This window comes from Anguilla rostrata, chromosome 2 (genome assembly GCF_018555375.3).
Source record: "Anguilla rostrata isolate EN2019 chromosome 2, ASM1855537v3, whole genome shotgun sequence".
Lineage (NCBI taxonomy): Eukaryota > Metazoa > Chordata > Actinopteri > Anguilliformes > Anguillidae > Anguilla > Anguilla rostrata.
In genome coordinates this window covers 47,197,281-47,217,333 of record NC_057934.1, presented here as the reverse complement: position 1 = coordinate 47,217,333, position 20,053 = coordinate 47,197,281, and the positions used below count along the sequence as shown (strand labels likewise).

General features: G+C 42.8%; 1 protein-coding gene across 8 annotated transcripts in view; it reads left to right on the top strand.

The window, feature by feature from the left end:
• LOC135248245 (trinucleotide repeat-containing gene 6A protein-like) overlaps window positions 1-20,053 on the top strand; it is a 101,419-nt gene that overhangs the window by 44,283 nt on the left and 37,083 nt on the right. The window lies entirely within an intron of this gene.

Sequence of the window (20,053 nt, the reverse complement as noted above, 5' to 3'; positions counted from 1 at the left end):
ATTGGAAAAGAAACAAGAAGATAAATGGCTATTTGGCCATTGTCTGCTGTTCAAAAAGCAAAAACCTAATTCAAGAGGTCAATCACAATGTTCTTTCTGGACTTCTTTTGCAGACTCAGTGAGAGGAATCATTGGGTATTGTGTCGGTCCAGAATGATGCAAAAATGCTCACTTATTCTGACAGACAGGGAGTCCATGACCTCAGGCGTTATTGGCTCGTAAACCTGGCCTTAGGGGCTACGGACTAAAAAGGCCAAAAGCATCGAAGCACACACTCAAATTTAGTGCATTCTTTCCTTTCAACGGCTGAGGCCTACTATAGCCGCGTTTCCACCGCAGGAACTATACCCCGGAACTAGGAACCTTTTGAGGAACTCAGTGCGTTTCCACCGCAGGAACTAGGGTCTAAATTTAGTTCTGGGGGCTTTGTTTTACCCCCCAAAACGTTCCTGCTCGGGAGGTAGTACTTTCCGAAAGTACAGGAACCTTTTGGGTGGAGCTTGCAGCGCTGAACATTTCTGATTGGTCGAGTACTCGTAGCATTTGTGTTGTATTTATTTTCCGCCATTACCCGCCATGTTTGAAAATATGCACCGGCAAACCAATTTATTTTCATAATAACTTCAAATCAAACTTGTATGTTATGCGGCGCAGTAGCCTACTTCTTGGTTATAACGTCTTGGAATTATAACGTGTGCTCTTCTGTTCTTTTCTTGCTTTAGTATTCGTTTTATAAAATGCTAAGCATTCGTGCTGGGACAGCATATTAAGTAGGCTACCAAAACATTCAAACGGATTAATTCGGTTGCTGAATATTTTCTTCCGGATTTTCTTTGTTAGCCCGTTGTAATTGACTCAAAACGTTTGATACAGTTATGTGAGGTATGCGGTAGTTCTGCATAATTAACATTGGTGATACAGTACAAGCAAACTGGAAATCACCTTCCGCACTTTTTATCTGGGTAAAATAACAGGTTAATTCTAGTCATCTTCCCTTTAGCTTTTTCAGACTGCCGTAATTTTACTGCCATTTTTCAATTCCACGAAAAGACCAGGAAGACTATGGACTCATTTATGGTGCATGGTTCGCATCTGGAGGGCACACTTCGCTGCTCGGCTAGCAGTAACTTCGAAGGAAAGCAAACGGTGGCTGTACCACTGCTAATTTACATTTTCACGCAAGTCCGAGTTTTCGTTCTATTCTTGTCATTTTGCGATTAGCCTATATGGAATTGACGACGAGAAAGTAATAAAACAGCAAATTGTTAACAACGTGTGCATGTTTTCTGCTGTTAATGAATGTGTTTGAGAGGATATATGAAAATCAATAAATACAAAAGTAACCATATATAGTCATTGTTGGTAACCCGTTGTATATAAGTGGAATAAACCCCTCCGGGCTGTCCCGGTTATTAGAAAATAATGTAGGCTACTTCGGTGGTAGTATGGGGTTACAGAAGAAATCATATGACAGATGGACCGACGACAACGTCAGTGGGCTAATTTGCCTAATCTTCGCGGTACTTTAGACCCCGGTGGAAACGCAGACAACCATTGGCTGAAGGAACCTTTTAGTTCCTGGTAAAGTAGTTCCTGGGACTGAAAGTTCCGGGTAATTTTGGTGGAAACGCGGCTTATGTAGAGCCCATCTTGTCTAAGATGGTAGACCCCCATGCTCCAGAAGTAAAAAATAGCACAGAAGTGGCAAAACTTTTTAGCACCAGCAATGTGCTAATAGGTTCTCCCCAAGGACAGGGCTAATTAAATAGTGCTGAGAGAAAATCTTGGAGAGCTTTGTTTTTCTCAAAGCATTTTTGGCCCGTCCTTTAATCCTTTCCTCCTTATCTTTTTAAGGGGATAAAGAGGTCATGATACAGGGCACATGGTCACGGGGGGGGGATCTGAGCAAACAGGTCCGTGTCCATTTCGGCTGCTTTTCACAAGAATGACAAGCATGCATCCAGTCCCCTGCCCCTGTTTCCCACTGTCATTTGGACTCGGTGAAGCATCAGATCAAACAGCCCCTTGTCACGATGGGGGGGCCGACCGGGAGGATATGGCGTAATTACAAAATGCGTTTGTAATCACTTCAGCCCCATCTGCTGCAGCACAGACACGGCTGCACAGCCTTCAGACTCCCCAGCCCAAGGCCAGCCACTAATCTCGCCAGTGGGTCTTTAGGGCAGTGAACCAGCCACACCAGAAATAGGAGGGAACTCTCCATTTCTGTGTCACTCATAGCACATAATTCTTAGTCTGGTCAGGCGCAAGCAGTGAAGCTTTTTGCTGACTGCTTGGGGTTTTGGAAGCATGTGGAAATAATCAGCCTGGGGAAAGTATCAGTGCAGGTGAACAGCTCATGATAGCTCTGAACCTTACTGGACAACCCATCTGGTTTTAATGGCTGGCAGACAGGATGGTGAAGGGGTTCTAGTGGGGAACTAGATCTGTTCACAACAATGCGCCATTAGATTAGTCTAGCCTAGCGCCCTGCCTGGGTCCTCCTGCACCAGAGCCATTAGTACAGTACAGACCCCACCTGCGCACGCAGCCGCCAGGAAGCCAGGCACAAGATCCATGGAGTGGAGTCATTCATGACTGATGCCATGCAATGAACAAGGCCCTTCATCATAGATAGATGGATGTTATAGCCATATACACTCTTTGAATTTGCATAAATAGAATATTGAGTGGGTGTCTGCTGAGACAAGGATGCCGGGAGGCCTCAAGGAGAGATTGAATGGCAAGTCAGCCAGTTGCCGAGGGAGGCGCGGCATATCAATTACAAAAAGGTGAAGCATGTGTAATTCATTTAGGGTCGTTAATCACCACATAGCATTCTGGTGTAATTAAGCATGCATAACCCACTGAGTGCAGGCCCTCACACACCATAACCCACTGAATACAAGCCCTCATTCTCCATAACCCACTGAATACAAGCCCTCATTCTCCATAACACACTGAATACAAGCCCTCATACTCCATAACCCACTGAGTACAAGCCCTCACACAGCATAACCCACTGAGTACAAGCCCTCAAACCCCATAACCCACTGAGTACAAGCCCTCAAACCCCATAACCCACTGAGTACAAGCCCTCAAACCCCATAACCCACTGAGTACAAGCCCTCAAACCCCATAACCCACTGAGTACAAGCCCTCACACAGCATAACCCACTGAGTACAAGCCCTCAAACCCCATAACCCACTGAGTACAAGCCCTCACACAGCATAACCCACTGAGTACAAGCCCTCAAACCCCATAACCCACTGAGTACAAGCCCTCAAACCCCATAACCCACTGAGTACAAGCCCTCACATTTTATAACCCACTGAGTACAAGCCGTTACACTCACCCGCCTCCATTCTGTGCACCAGTAATACACCATGAACAAAGAGCTAAACACTATTGACAGAGGGACAGGCACATAAGCACAAAAAAGGTACAAAACAATTACAAAAAAAATTGCTAGGGTTACAAAGGACACACATGAATGATTCTGTTTATATAGCATCTGTCTTAAATGGCATTGATTTATTCTTCACGATTTCCTTAATAAAAGCTAGCAAAGTAGGTAACCAAGAGAAGTGAACCTAGCGTACTCTACCGCGCACGCACACATGCACATTAACTCACCCCACCGCATCTCTTTTAATCACGCAGTAATTAAATGTTTTTTATTGGCCTGTTATATTCAGCTTAGCTCCGGCAGCTGAGTGGTTTATTTTACTAGTCATGATTAACATTATTGGAAGCACCTACATGGTCCAATTACAAAAGTACATTATGCTGAGCAACAGCGGTGGAAGAGCTCACGCAGGCGTGTGTAGCATCGTTTGGGAGGTGTAATCAGACGGTCCTGTTCTTGGTGCTTCAGACATAAATGTGGATGAGAGTGACGAGTGTGCGGTGGATGCTCGCTAAGCGCTGCTTCCCACCCATCTGCAGCCGGGCTTTCATTCACAGCCAGCATGCGGCTGACAGTTCTTTCTCAATAGGGACCATTTTAAATATGAATTACCGTAAAGCGGTCATTAACTAGCAGGGACCGTTGCTCCAGTAATTTTGAGTCTTAATTGAAATTAAGCTTCTGAAAAAAAAGATTGTGTTTTTGTATTTTTTTTTTTATCAGTCTTTATGTTTGTAAATTAAATGCCTCCCTCCAGAAGAGCAGTAATTCCATTTTAAAATAAATTAACCGTGTCCAGACCTCTGTTGCTCTCCATTCCTTTCTGTCACTGTCTTTCTCTCCCTGTCTCTCTCTCCTCGTCTTCTCCCCCTCTGTCTCTCCCTTTTTTCTCCCTCCGTCTCTCTCTGCCTCTCTGTGAGATAAAAAGAGCGGTAATTGTAAAAAAATCTTTGCTATGATGTGTTTCTGCTTCTTATGATGTAAATAGCTCGTGTGAATCAGCAGTGATGCGCATATGTCTCTGTACCCTCTCCCTTCGCGTGGATACATATGCACGCACACTCACACATCCACAGAAGCATAATATCTTTAAATCCAAAAGCTGACCCCTGCACCGCCTCATCCAGCGGTGAGGAAATGTCCTCTGTGAAAAAGGCTGTAGCTGCAGCCTGCTGGGAGACCAGCCAGTTATTGAGCGCAGACAGCTTGTTTATTAATAGACCCCTCGCCTTTTCCGCGGGCGAAGCCCATCGGCAAGCTCAATCAAGGGCGAGCGCTGGGGGCCAATGCTGCAGGGCAGCTTGATAGAGCCCTGCCAGGAGAGGGATCACGGGACGAGGCTCCCGCTTCGCCAGGAAGGCTTTGAGGCGCCGGGCTGCGAGGGGGTGATGTAAATTCTGAGCCCTTTTCATCATCTTTATCTGCCTCGCCCCCGGAGAGAGCCGCGCACGCGGAGCGCTGCGGACTTTGTTCGCCTCCGATGCGTCTGTCGCGCTCCGTCCCTCGGGCATCACGCCCGCCTGTGATGTTCGCAGCGGCGACTGTGTCTCCACTAGCAGGGCGATATTTGGACAGGACAGCAGCGGTGGCCCCAGACTGCTCCCAGATCAGCAGGTTTGACTTGAGTGGAAGTTAATTTGGGAAAATTTTGGGAGCTTTCATGACAGTCTGTGCCCTTAACACAGCAAGCATATTTCAGTTAAAAAATTTGTAGCAGCTGTAAATTTTATGACCTTTGGCTTGCAACAAAAAGAATGTGAATGATGAGAGCATGGGTTATGAACCTCTTGGGTAATATGATTAATAATTACCACCTGAAGAGTGGCAGGTTCATGTGGCTATGCAGGTGGTAAAGAAACTAGCATACAGCCTACCTACTTCTCCCCTAATCATTTTCATTCACTGGCTGGCCATGCTCTGTATAAATAATCTGATTCTTACAGGTTCTAGACAGTTAAGGCTCTAAGATATAATATTTAATTAAATTCAGTTTAGCATGTTGTATTTTGTATGATGCATTTATTAAGAATGTAACTAAAGTTACACTCCTTTTCATTCAAATACCTGACACTCCTGAGGTATCTTATGGAACAGGGGGCATGAGATTTGTGTTCAGTGTTTTGGATCTCAGCGTAGTTATTTGTTTGAAATGGATGTAGAAATACAAAAATAGACCAAGTCAGAAAAATATCTCAGGTCTCTAACAATTTCAACAACAGTCCAATCTGGCAGTCCTCATTAGAATTCAGATTATCTCCACACAGCTGGATGATCTTTGAGCTGTATGGGTGGGATATTGATATTTCACCACACACCAGAAAGTAGCCTAAGTGAGACCGGAACTGAATGATCTGTAAATGTGAAAATCCTCTTTATTTCCCATATTGTTACTTTATTTCTTTATTACTCCTGGTATCTGCACAGCAGGGACAAAGCCTCCGTGCACAGTCTTGCCACTCTGCCCAGTGTCTCCACCTTCACCACATCAATAAAGAAAGGATAAATGAAAGACAATGGAATGGTGGAGAAAAGGAGGAGGCTGGATTCCGATGGGGTCCTCACGAGCCCAGGCTAAGACAATCAGTCACCCCGCGGAAGAGGAGCGTAATGAAAGAACTCCACTGATAAATCAAATTTCTATATGAATGAGCCAAAATATCAGCAATGAGATTAGCTGGAATTATGTTTTATTTATTGCCCCACACAGTATTTTTTCCAGCAGGCTGTAGCAGCCAGAAAGGCACTGCCCTGTGGATGCAATAAATTCACCCTTGAAAAAAAAAGAAAAAAATGAGAGAAGAAAGAAGCATGAATATTTAAATTAATGTTTCACCAAAGCAATAAAAAAAATCTGCATGCCATCCTCAAGGTCTCCTGACAATCTACTCCCCAGTGCTTACCCCGCCCCCCTCTGCCAAACACACACCCAGACTCATACGCACACAAACACACACATGCACGCACACACACACACACACGCGCACACACACACACATGCTCATATGCACTAAGACAGCATATTGAATTTGTGGAAGGTGAATTGAGTTGGGCTGGATAAATACGTCTCTGTGCTGGAACTTGTGTTCTTTAACACACAGATGATGCATCATGTCTTGAGCCCACTCTGCTGTTGCCAGGGTAACGACCATCGTGTTGGCCTGCTGTGCAGTGCGCTCGTCTCTACTAATGAGCATTTGGCATGGTGCCAGGACAGCCTCTGCCTCGCCTGCCTTGCTCTCTCCCTCTCTTTTTCTCTCCCTGTTTCTCCCCCCTCCTTGCTCTCTGTCTGTCTGCTTCTCAGTGCTCCAGCCCAGTCGCCCACTGTGGTTGTGGTTTTGTCAGCTGTTATGTCTTCATTTATCTACCCAACCTTCCTCCTCATCTCAGCATAGAAAAGCCTCTGCTGCTGTGTGTTTGTCCGCAGTCAGTTGTCTCTTTTGATTCTTTCCCTTGTTTCTCTCTCTCAAGTTATCGCTTGTTGTGGCCAAACCAAGTGTTCTCGCTATTATCTTTGTGCTTTTCAGTCATAGTCAGGTGTGGTCCCTTTTAGAATGTTAAGGCCAGGTATATTCCAAGAGGACAAAGTTCTTCCTCCATTTAAATGAGTTGCTTATTAATATAGTAAGTGGAGTTGTGGGAAGTTCATTAAAATGATGCAAGAGGGAAGATCAAAGAAGTGTGAAGGCAAACATTTTGCGTTTCTGTGTATTGATGAAATGAGAAATGTGGTTTCAGTGTTCCGTGAGAGAACTCGGGGCAGCGGGTAGAGCCCTGGCCTGGCCGATACCTGACATTCCGATGCTTCTCTGCTGGGAGCCAGCGCTATTGTCTAACGCACCTGCGTGCAATGAAAGATTCATGAGAGCTGCCGCCAAACGCATTATTGATCATTCATGAATTTTTGAAGGAGGTAGAAGGAGAACCCATCTTGCTCTGGTGCAAAACACCCCCCCCCCCCTTCACAGCACAAACTGGGCAGAGGGGGAGACTGAAAAATAAATCGAAAAGCAAACAAAACCCCCAGATCACATTATTTCGGTACATTTAGCCCCCTTTTTTATGTGGCCGCTTTTATAGGTTTTTTGTCTTCTGCCGTCTGAGTGGTTGCTGGGCTCGGTTCCATTTGCATACTCACCAGATTGGAATTCTCCCGCATGGTAATATTGGGTCGGCGGAGTGACAAGCGAGCGTCTATCTCTCTGCTGCCGTTTGATTGCCAGTATCTAAATATTGCGCCTCTTTAAAATGCATATATGCAGAATAATATGCAAAAGTCGGCAATAAAGCTGACGGTCCTTTATCATGGGCGCTCCCTGGCGCTGGCGGAGCGGTGGGAGAGCGGGTGCGCTGTTTTTCTCCGGGAGATGGAGACGGATGGTGCAGGCAGGCTGACTGCTCATTAGGAGCAGCGAGAGGGCTGCACCCCTCCGAAGAGCCTCGGTAGAGGTCTCATTAGAGTCCCCTCCTCTGTCTCCTCTTTCTGTCTGTCTGCCTCCCACTCTCCTTTTGCCCTCAAATGCCAACCTTCTCAAGGAGAAAAATGGGGGGAGCAGAGACTCAGAGGACACGCTATCTGTTGTGTTTGGGGTGGGGGGGAAGAATGATTTTACTCAGAGATTTGTTTGTGTTGTTCGCATGTGTTTGTGTTTTCTGTGTGTGTTGTGTATAGTGCACCACTCTAATCTACCTGTGCACTTGCACATACACATACACATGCAAGCACATACACCCTTGCACACCATATACACACACATACACAAAACCATTGACCCCCTTCTTTCAAAGCCCTTTATTCAATGTAACCATTGATTTTATTGGTATCAAATGAGAGGGTTTCAGCTACCTTAAAAATAGATAGATAGGTAGATAATAGATCTTGGTGTTCATTAGAATGATAAGGCTTGAATTTTGAGCTGTGAACTGTACCCATTATTTTCAGTGTTACTGTTTGTGGTTATTTCCTGCAGCCACAAAACTAGAGCTGATAGAATTTTGATAGAATTCTACTGTTTGGTAATCAGCTAAATAGTCTTACATTGGGTCCGTGCTGCCCACCATTCCCCTGAGTTTTTACCAATATGAAAGACTTCTGCCTCTTAACTGCCTATTTAACAGGGGCAAGCCTGGGGGTACTGCTGTACTTAGTCTCACAACTGAAAAGCACTGCATGATCTAGAGACACACCGTAGGCCAAGCCTCCTTCGAGGGAAACAAATGCAAGATGCTATCAGGGTTATGTATTGTAATTAACAATTAGTGATTGTGTTAGCATTTTGACTTAATCTCAGCCCTGTTTTTGATGCTAGAGGACAAGTGGCCTATTGTTCTTGGATTACTGGTCTTGAACACCACCCCACACCTCACAGCCCCCTTTTCCCCTCCTCCGCTCCCCTGTTCCCACTAGTGCTCCCCTGGGATAAAGGTGCCCCTGCTGTGAGGGAAACAATAGCAGGGAGAGCGAGGCCTTGGGACGAAGAGAACAGAGAGTGGGAAAGACAGAGAAAAGCCAGCGAGTGAAAGAGAAAGAGCAGGACGTCTGTCTGTATTATATGGACATAGACTTGGAGTTTATCTGCATGCCTACCATTACAATGGTGGTGTCATGATGGTGGCATTGCCACATTAAATGATAGAGCACAATGTGATTTCATTTACAGAGAACAATTTGTCATAAACAACTTCAAACTGTATTGGAATCCGAACCTCTGGAGCTGAAGAGGTCTTGTTTAGTACTCTTTTCAAAGTGTTATATGGGAGTACACTTAAATCCCTTGAGCAGTTCATGCAATATTCTAGCGTTTACAGTAGAAAGAAAATGAAACTTGATCACTGAGTTTCATTGAATTATTTTTATTATTCCAATGTTAAATATGTGTATGGGGGCACTTCAAAGTGTCTGTTTCTTTTAATCATTATCATTAACAGTCAAAACAATGTGCAGGTCTTGGGTAAAATTCCTGGATTCAGTCATTGCGTTCCAATGCCCTTTATTTTGGGCCAAATCTTGCGCAGGAAGCAGAAGAGAACATCTTTAATAATGATGAGGAGAACTGGATTGGGATTAATCTAATCTCTTGATCATCTCTCATCTTTGGGGAGGCTTGTGTTTAAAGCTTTTGCCTGATCAAAGCTATAGATTTGCAAAACTGGAGATCTGCAGAATCCCTGTGGTATACAGACAGTGTCTCTCAGGTACAACAAACAGAGCTTATCAAGTCTTAAGGATCCCCGCTTTCATTTCCTATAACATTGTAGGCTCGTGCAAAAGCCGCTGATTTTATCACTCATATACATACACAGACGCAAAGGCATGATCCTTAGTGTAAAAAAGGGAGGTTATAATGTGAAAGAGGGAATATGCTAGGAATCTAAATTTAGGTGCATTCTGTGCTGAGGACAAAGCGAGGGAGGGAAAAAGAATGTCTGTGAATTATTGAGCAGAGGGAGGGATCACTGCATGCAGATTAGGTTCATCTGCGCTCGGATGAAAGTTCCTTAACTGAGCAGTGGCCGTTTGAAATGTAACCACGTGAAATATGTATGGCATATATGAATGACAATAAGAAAGGTATACGTGTGGCCTTTTGACCACTGATTTGCACATGGCGCTGCGAAGCCTCCTTTGTGCCTTCAGGAGAGTCACAGCCTAAATGAATAAGTGATGAGGATTTAAATGGGGGTCGCGCTGGGAGGGGGAAAAAAAGGCCCGTAATTGTGCGGCTGGAGCCCGAGCCCCAGGAACACGAGGTGCGAAACCTCGAGGTGGCCCTGTCCCCGTCCCGTTGAGGCCACCGCAAGGATTCTAATAGACTGGACTTGCTGGAGCACTCTGCATAGATAAAGCTTCCACAGCTTTCGTAGCTACTCAGACTCTCGACACATTTAGCAGTATTAGTACAGTTCCAGATGAATTGTTTTTTTTTTTGTTATTGTTGAAGTCCTTTGTCTTCCATATGGACTTTCTCTCGGTGGTGTTTTACTAATTGTGTAAATTAACAATGAGGTTCAATGGCTGGGCATTGAATTGCCCTTGATATGGTGGAAACTTTTCTTTTAAGCACATCTGCAGGGAGCAGTCCTCAGCAGCCCTCGCTCCCCACCTATTCCAGATACACCGTACCCTCCATCACACAAGCCTACTGGAGCAGCCTACAGGCAAACATTTTATTTTATATGTTTGTATCTGATTCCCACTTGTCAAGGGCGTGCATCGGAAAGGACGGTGTAGAACCGAGGTGGCAGAAAGAGGACAGCGGAAGGAGAGTGAAGGGATGACGAGAGGAGAGATGAAGGAGCAGATAATGGCTTCCAGAGGGAGCCCAGGCAGTCTGTCAGTCCTGTAGAAGCCGCTCTGTGCACTGCTGCTCGCTGAAGCTATATTTATCCCTTTTCACATTTCAGCCTCCCACAATCAGCCCCCCTTGGTCAATATCCAGGCTTCCGAGATAGCAACGTAATTTAACCTCATTTAGATGCATTTCCAATCATCAAAAGAAAGAATAACTGGGACATGTCAGAAAGGTAATTTTTATAAGTGCACATCAAAACTGATTTTCTAATTGCAATAATTCTGTGCAATGTTTTTCTTTGCTATAATCAGCAATCTGCCCATTGGACATATAACCTCTGTGTGGGCTGAGTATGGTATTTACAGTACTTACCATGGTCAATAATTTTGAGTCAACATGGATATCACCATGTTGATAATGAACCCATATTTTTAATTACTGTCTTGTCACCACTTTCATTTGCTAATATCATTACATTTATTGATATTAGTGGTTGCTGCATTCATTTGTGGTGAAAGTGGCATAGAAATGTTGTCCCGTGCTTAAAATTATGAGAGGAAGTTGTGAAGATCATTACATTACATCAGGCAGTGGATAACGGAGTGGGCTCATATTAGTTAGAGGGCACACTAATTCTCATGACCAATGTGGCCCATGGTTGAGAGCCATGCTGCTTACATTGACCCTCTCATGTGCTGTTGGCTTTGTACTGTGCAGAGAGGAGGCAGTGTGCAAAGAATCGAGAGCATTAACGCTGCCTTGCCAGACACCCTGCACTGAAGGTTAAGCAGAAGGGAGACCACGCTCCTGGGCCCCATATCACCCCCATTACTACCAAGCCCATGCTAAGCTTCTGCTGCTTTCCCTTTCCTTTGCCTGCAAATCAATATTGTAATTCGCTGGGCCCTCCTGTCCTCTCCACTCTGACCCGAGGTCATCTTCTTTTCCCTGGCCTGACCTATGCAGTCATCTGCTAGCACTGTACTGCTACAATGTGCGTGTGAGGACCAAGACTTCTGTTATTACTGGCTGCCATCTCTCCTAAGTGCTGTCATCAGAATAGCATCTGTCCTTATATGCAGGGCAATGTGAGAGTGTCTGATTTTATCACTCCATATAACAACTACAGTGTGTGTGTCTTCCAGACATGAGAGCTGTATGGATGAACCATCATCACTCCCACTGTGCTTGTTACTTGCATATATTTGATACAGATGATCATTGTTGGCTAGCCAGTGTGTGTTGCCTATCCATAATGAACAGCATGTAAATCTATTTTGACTGAGTAGAAGGGATGATTCATTCCCCCTTTCATTTGGTGAGTTATTTTTGCTGTACATGTACTGAATATATATGCATATAATTTGAAAGATTTGGCTTACATAGAAAAGATGGATTGCCAGGCAGATCCATCACATTACTTGGAGGATAATTGTAATTTCAAATAATATATTTAATTAATACAAAAACATTAAGAGATGAAAATCAATAACATGAATATCATCAAGTGCTCTGTGTTTATTAACTATCCTGTATGTTATGAACATATGGTTTTTCTCATTACCTCCTCACACTGTCCCCAGAGACACCATTTCAGCTGCTCTCAATGCAGAGTTATAAGTGCAGGCCAGGGATCTTCTGTGTTTAGCTTTCCCATTGCAGCTTTCTGTGCTTTTTTCTCCTCTCCTTTAGTGATAACCTTTTGAATGCTTTTTCTACGTCTCTTTAATTTATCCACAAAGCAGCAGAGACCAGTCTTGCCAAGCTGTTATTGTGTGTGCCACATGGGGACAAGTCAGCTTTGCACACATACACACACACACGCACACAAACAAGCAGGGATTACTGAAGAGAGGGTGCTGTTTTTATATAGCAGCACACTGAAGTGAGATATGTCTCCCCAAATGCAGGTTGCAAACACAGAGAAGATGCACACAAGAGTCATGTGTGCACATGCTAGACATGGAAACACTAATTGAGCTTTGCAACTAAGTCCCTAGATTCACACGCAAACACACGTCTCACACAGCACACCAATTATCACATGCAAATAGGTTAGGAAGAAGCCAGTTCAGGGAGTCAATTAGTGGTAGCCCTAATGGTAAAATGGAGAGATTTATTTTAGGTGTGTGACACCACAATTCAGGTTACATATTACACATTACTCCCCTGAAGACTGACTCAGTGTTAGAAATGCTCTCAGCCCAATGTACATTGTGAAGAGCAGCTGCCAGATTCCAGGAAGCTAAGATAAAATTAGCTTAGGTAAGATGAAGAGACTTCTAATGATTTGTGGTTTCTACCAAACAGAATAATACATTGATGATTGAGTGGGCAGATGATTGAGTGCCCAAAGGCATCACCCATCTTGCCCTCTACTACCCCGTAAGGCTGTCTAATTTGCAGTGAACGAGAGTTCTAGAACATTTCCATCAGATCACTCACAAGTATATGAAGGTTTGTTTATCATAGAGGCATGAATTGAAAAAAAAAAATTATATATATATATATATGACAGCCAGCTAGCCTTTATCTGTGTGATGTGAAATTTGTCCTGTATCTGAGTACAATGAGTTCGGTTACCTCTCTTCCTTTCTCACTCTGCCCCTCCCCCCTCTTTTTTGTTTTGCCTTTACCTCATCTCTGCACTCCAGGTTTGTGCATTAAAGGAAAGGCGAAGCATGACATTTATAATAGGCTGAGGCGAGCGATATCTGTTTCCTTCAGTTGTGATTAAGGAGATGTATTCCCCCTCCAGTGCTGGCCCTCCTGTCATTGCTTTGGAGGGAGGGAGGGAGGGAGGGGGGGGGTGAGGAGGGGGAGAGAGAGACTGACCCCGCTGTATATGAATATCAGGGAACATCGCTGCTCAGTAACAGCTTATCGTTATTACCTACATATGAAATGTTTTAGAAATGAATTGTCTCCATGTTGTTTGGTGAAATTTGTATACCGCACACATTGTCATTGTGTTTGGTCCCACACCGATGTGTGCCTGCGAATGTCCTTGTCCAACTGTGTTTTTCTCACACGCCGCATGGAAGCGAAAACAAACAAAAGGCCTGTCTCTAATCCCTAAAGAGGTTATCAGTAGCAGAGGGGATAGGGCCTTCTTGCCGCTGCAGTGAAATGCATTAAAATCTGTAAATGACAGAAATCAGGTCTGTGTGAAAATGATAAATCCACCACAAAATGGTACCTTGATAAATTTCTGGAGTCTGGAAGCTTGCGCACCACGCTACATGGCAGGGCATGCTGGCCCGCGGAGACAGCTGGACAGGTAATTGGTTGGATGCCGAGTGTAATTCAGCCTCAATAAATCCATTTCACAGCTGGCAGATTTCCCACTTCTTCCACCCTGACTGAGAATGAGTGGGGGTGGGGGGGGGCAGAGAGCAGAGATGAGGAGGGCGGGGGGAGACAGATTGAGATTGAATGCAAGTTGGTGGGGGATATAAGGGAAAATGAGAGTGGGAGAGAGTACAGGGAATGGGGGTGGGGTGTGAATAATATGGTGTAAGTGGGAGACTAAGGAGGGAACTAAGCAGAATGTTTTTGGTTAGGGATCTCGTCAGCCATGTAAGCCTGAGTTTGAGAACTGATAGTGTACAGAGATGAGGTGGGATGAAGGAGAAATGGGAAACTCCAGGTACCTTCTCAGGTGCCAAATGTCTGTGAATGAATCGGTGATTTTTGTTCACAGCCGAACTATAGATATATAGCCATCCCGCTTTTCTTTCATTCTTAGGGCAGATGAAAGTCCATCCAGGCCTCTAACGTCATCTCAATCTAAATATGTCTTGCAGCAGTCATACTGTACAGTAAACAGGGGTTTCAAAGACTGAGAGCTGGAGTTGTAGCTGGATCCTTTTCATTAAAGTCTCGATTTTCTAGCCGTTTCCCCAGTGTTAGAGCGGAGGTGCATCTGCTAGGGGTGTTATTATATACTCTGATCAAATGAAGTCTAGCACACCCCTGCAGTGCTGTAGTAGTGTTTGCCATGGGGGGCAGATGAATTATGCATGACTTGGACGTGCGGTATTTATGTAAAGGTAAGCTGTTGATAGGAAACAAAGGGCTATGGAAATAGGTATATACTGTATAAGAGTATATATATATATAAATATAAATATATATATATATATATATATATATATATATATATATATTTGCATGTACTTACATACAGTCCTAAAGGCGCACACACAGATTTCACATTGTATGTGTTATTACATTTTATTTCATTTTCATTTTATTGTTTCAGTTTCAGTTTTGAATTTGGTTGCCTCGCTTGTTTGTTAAATGGCAATTTGTGAATTGAGGAACTCTTATTCCAAGCATGTTTATAAATAGTGTTTTCATTGCAACACAAGCCAGAAAATGGGCACTTCAAGCAATGCCTTCCTCAAAAGAAGACAAGGGCATGCATAGGTATTTAAAATAATATTTGTGTACTTCATAGTTATCTATAGTAGGAGTACTGCTGTGTGGCCTCACCCTATTGAAATTCCAATGTTTTTGCTTTTTACATAAATGAAAATAATTTCTGTATGTGCCATTCTTCATACAGATCCGACAATATGAAACTTATGAATGCAATAAAATATTAATTTAATATGTATACAAATCTGCATGTGTTTTAAAAACCAATTGTTATTCATTGTAACTTAATATATTTATAACTAATTAACTTATATTGTGTACTGTGTATAAACAAGATACTTTAAGTACTTTAAAGAGACTGTACATCTGAAAACATGGGCATGGATAACATGAAAAACAGATATCAATATTGCATGTAAAGGGGAGACAATCCTGTCATAATAACATTAGATGTATAGTATGAAATACCCTGCAGATTAAAAAAACTTTTTTCAACAGAGTATTGAATGAAAACAGACAATTTCATCAACTCCATCATCTTTTGTGGCTGCCTTAATGGCTACCTTTGTAATATTCACACTTTTTACTATTTACTTAATATTGTGATGGAATAATGCAGTTTAATAAGATTTTTATAAGCATGTTTACCTTTAAATTGCATGTTTATCCTCACATTGTGTAGGTTGCTTGCATACTTGTGCTGCTGAGTGTTTGTGTGTGAGGTGGCAGAGTCTGAGTGGTCTTATCGGGAGTGCAGAGCAGTACATAGGGCTCTTGTTTTGAGGATGGCTCTCATTATAGTTCAGTCCCTGCTGACTGACAGCACCTGAGACTGCGAGGTAAACAGCAATCAGCCGCCCTGGGAGCACAGGCACTGCTCTATGACGGTGCCTCAAAGGAAGGAAGTAATTGCAATTTTCCATCACTTAGGAAGCTGATTTTACCTGTAGTTTCAATGCTGGTCATATGCAAACTCTTGTCTTTTCACAGACAGGCAGAGATTGGGTGGGTTTGTGAAATTTCACATTTATGACATGACACGTCACCAGAATGTTGCCGGTTCAAGTACAGTGAATACCAAACTATCTAAACGTGGTGCGCATTTTCTCTCTGACTGGTAGTCAGCATTACAGGGATGGACTGGAAATGATGACCCTGCAATTGAACAATGTTCTGTCCAGGAATTCTAGATATACTTCTATCCATCCCTTAATGACACTAATCCCACAGCAAGGACATCCCTGTGTCTTGGAGTGTGACAGTGGGAATATCCACTGTATGAAACAGTATTCAATAGAGGCTTTATTTCTATGTACAGTCCTTCGCACATACATAGATATGGTGTAAGATTAAGTGAGTCTGAGAATTGTTTCTCTTTTGAATGTACAGTTGAATAAATTGTCTCTTAGTGGTTATCACACTGGCATATGTGCATGTGTTTGCTCATGGCATGTCTGTCTGTGCATTTTTATGTCTGCTTTTATGAGCAAGAATGTGTGAGATTGCCCTGTGTTAATCTCACTAAGTTGGGTCCCGCAGTACTTGTCATGCAAAGCCGTTCCCCACCTCCTGCCTTGTCTGCCTGCACACAATGGGGTAGCACATTTTCCCAGGCAACGTGTTTGCCTCGGCTTTGAGGGGGAGCAGCCTGTTGGTCTGACTGGTATTGACAGGCCATGACCTCTGTCTCAGTGCAGTGAGCTCATTCACTCAGACACCACCAAGCCGAGCCCATATAGGGGCCCTCGCATCAAAAGCCCTGGGCTCCTCCACTAGTATTCATCATTAAGACAAAAATTATTTTCACCTCCACAAGGGAAGATGAGACGGGGAACTTTGTGAATTAATGTGAAATATCACATCATGGACATCAAGAAGTACATCTCTGTACATCATTTTTGGCATTCTCTTTATCAGGATGCAAATTAAAAAGATGGGGAAGGGTTGCTGTTGGATATTTTTCAATGTCTTTCTGCTGAAATTCTAATCAGAGCATGACCGAAACATAAAAATCAATGAGGTATCTGAATTAATACTCTCCTCTGTGAAGAAAAATGAAACACCCACACACAGGGTCATGAAGCAGCCGTCACTTATCAGTATTTCACCCAATTATTTATATTTAAAGCTGAGTTTCTGTATGTGGAGATCTCCAGTAGGTAAAGGGACAACAGCATTAAATGGAATTTCTAATTATGATGTGAGTGTAGAATATGATCATTTCAAAATGGATATCAAAGATGTAGTTATTTACACTTTAAACTGTTGTGCCGTAATACTGCTTTAATGATGATATGTGAGATGAGGACATCAGTGTAATTTTTTAAAATATTAAAACTTACCCAATATAGCAATAAAAAATAATGACAGAAAAAAAACCATTAACTCGGCCATTTCATGTTTGCAATGTGAAGCTATCTTGGTCTGGTGACAGTGCACCTAGATATGTTAGATAAAAAGCTCTCTCATCCACTGTAGCTTTGGGCAGCATGTTTGGATTATGAAACAGAAGAGCCTGAAATTGCAACTGCAGGCTTCGCCCTCAGATTCCAACCTCAAAGCTGTGGAATGTGCCCAGGCCAGAACTCCGCACCGGCACGTGTGGCCCTGTTTCTGTTCCATCTAGGCTGTTCTGTGAGCCTCTCATAAACACTGTTACAGCATTACCTCCGCTGGTACTTAGAACACAGGTTTAGCAGAGTGAGCAAACATTATAACACACTCTGGACATATTATCTTGTACAAAATCTGTAAAAAAAAATATATATATATATATATATATATATATATATATATATATACATACTTACATATATATATTTTTTTTTTGCATACACTTGTATGTGAATTAGGGCCTGGAATGCAATGATTCAATTCGGGAAGTAGTTACATCTGTTTGCCCTTTATTCACAACTGACAAATGTGAATACAGATTTCAGCAGCAAGACCTTGTCAAACAGATAAAAAGTACAACCTTGTGTAGCACTGTGGGAATTTTATTTGAAGGAGTTCCTAACACAAATGGACACGTACATGTGTGTACAGAATACATTTTCATCCTGTAATTGCAAGACCCAGGTTGCCAGCTGAGGAATTTCCTACTTAAAAGCTTTTTGCCCATTAAAAGAAATGGCTTTCTCAATCTCCCTTGTAATGTCAGTATTGCTGTTCAGAGAACTAATATACCCTTGAAAGGGTGAAAATTGGATAACTGGGATTTATATCATAGCAAATGACAGGGATATACTCCTTCTCACTAGGAACTATTTTGTTGGTACATAATCAGGGCAAAGGTGATTAGGAATACTGTGAGCGAAAGATGTTCCGCTAAGCAGCACAATAGTTAGTTATGACAAAAGTGTCTGCCAGCTGAGGCAGAAATACTTTCTTCAAAAGGGTTAATGTAGTTAACAGTGCTGAGCCATTTAACATCTCTGTGCCACTGCTTTGTTTTGCTTGTTCAGTGCAGAGTTAAAACGTAGGCAAATTCCAGAACAGAAGCTGAACTGTATTTACATTGTTACCTATTTGTTGAGGGTTTTTTAGATCGTCATTGGTTGCTGATGACAGAATCATTGATGTATCAGCTTGTGTACTGCACTGAAAGAATCGAGATCCTCGCACAAGGGATAATGTTGTAAACAAGTGACTTCACTATATTTGGAGGCAGTGAAACCAACTAAATGACTGAATTAAAATTGTTTTTACTTTGAAGGTCAACATGCAACACAAATTTTGACTGCTCCAAATACCCCTCAAAAACAAGAACTGTACACTTTCACTGTAATGTGGAAGGGAAACGATCATCTAATTTATAAAGTGACATTTAATTTCTGATGGTTCTGTTGTCTCTTCACACAAAGTTTCAATCTGAGAAGGTTTAGGGGAAAATGACCGTAACGAAGGATTGGAGCTGTAGGGAGAACTGAGAGCAGGGCCTCTGACCTTGTCCCAATTGGCCTGTCTGCTCTGGCTGCCTTCCATAGCCAAACTGTCACCCAGGAGACCAGTGGCCTGGTTACATTATGAAGTCTGTATTTAAAAGCAGCATACAGGGGTGACATGCAGTTCCTGTTTGGTAGTGCAGGAAGAATTTCAAATTGGCAGAGATATCGAAGTCCTTTTTAAAGGTTCAGTAAAAGACCACATTGTGGGCATGTTCAGATTGACATAAATACTGGGAACACCATGAATGTGTCAGGAATTTTAATTTTAGCTCTTTCTTTTGCTCTGGTTGCACTTATTTTCACTTATTTTTCACATTCACTTATTTTACTGAATGGGATTCGCAATGACATAAATATATATTTCAACCTCTTACAGAACAAAATTTAAATATTTTATTTAAAGTCAACATACAGTACATTTCCCATCCCCCTAGGGTAGCAATTACAGCTATGAGTCTTCTCAGGTGTCTCAACGAGCATTTCACATTTAGATTTTGGAATTTTTGTGCATTCCCCATGCAAATTTGCTCCAACTCAGCCAAGCTAGAAAGTCTGTGGAAATAAATTTTCAGGTCATATGAGAGATTGTCAATGGATTTAAGTCTGTGTCTGTGCTTTGGCTGGGCCTTTCCAAAATACTGACCTTGTTTTAAAGCCTTTGTACTTTTGGTTGTGCCCCATGGGTCATTGGCCTGTTGGAACACAATTTATTGGCCTAAATGCAGATCTCTTGCAGCCTGAAGCAGGTTTGCCTCAAGGATTTGCCTGTATTTGCTCCATCCATCTTTCCTTGATGGTAACAAACGTATCCCTCTGTATGTTGATTGGGAAAGCCAATTATGTTTAATTTTATACAGAACTTGTCAGCTTTACAAGGGCCTTTAGGACATGGGGTGACATTATGGCTCTAGAGCAGAGATCACCAAATCACAGTCCTCAAGGGCCGAGAACTGCTGGTTTTCTACCTTTACCTACAAGTATAAGACAGCCTGGTCAACCATAGCGCTAATTGTTCAGGTAATTA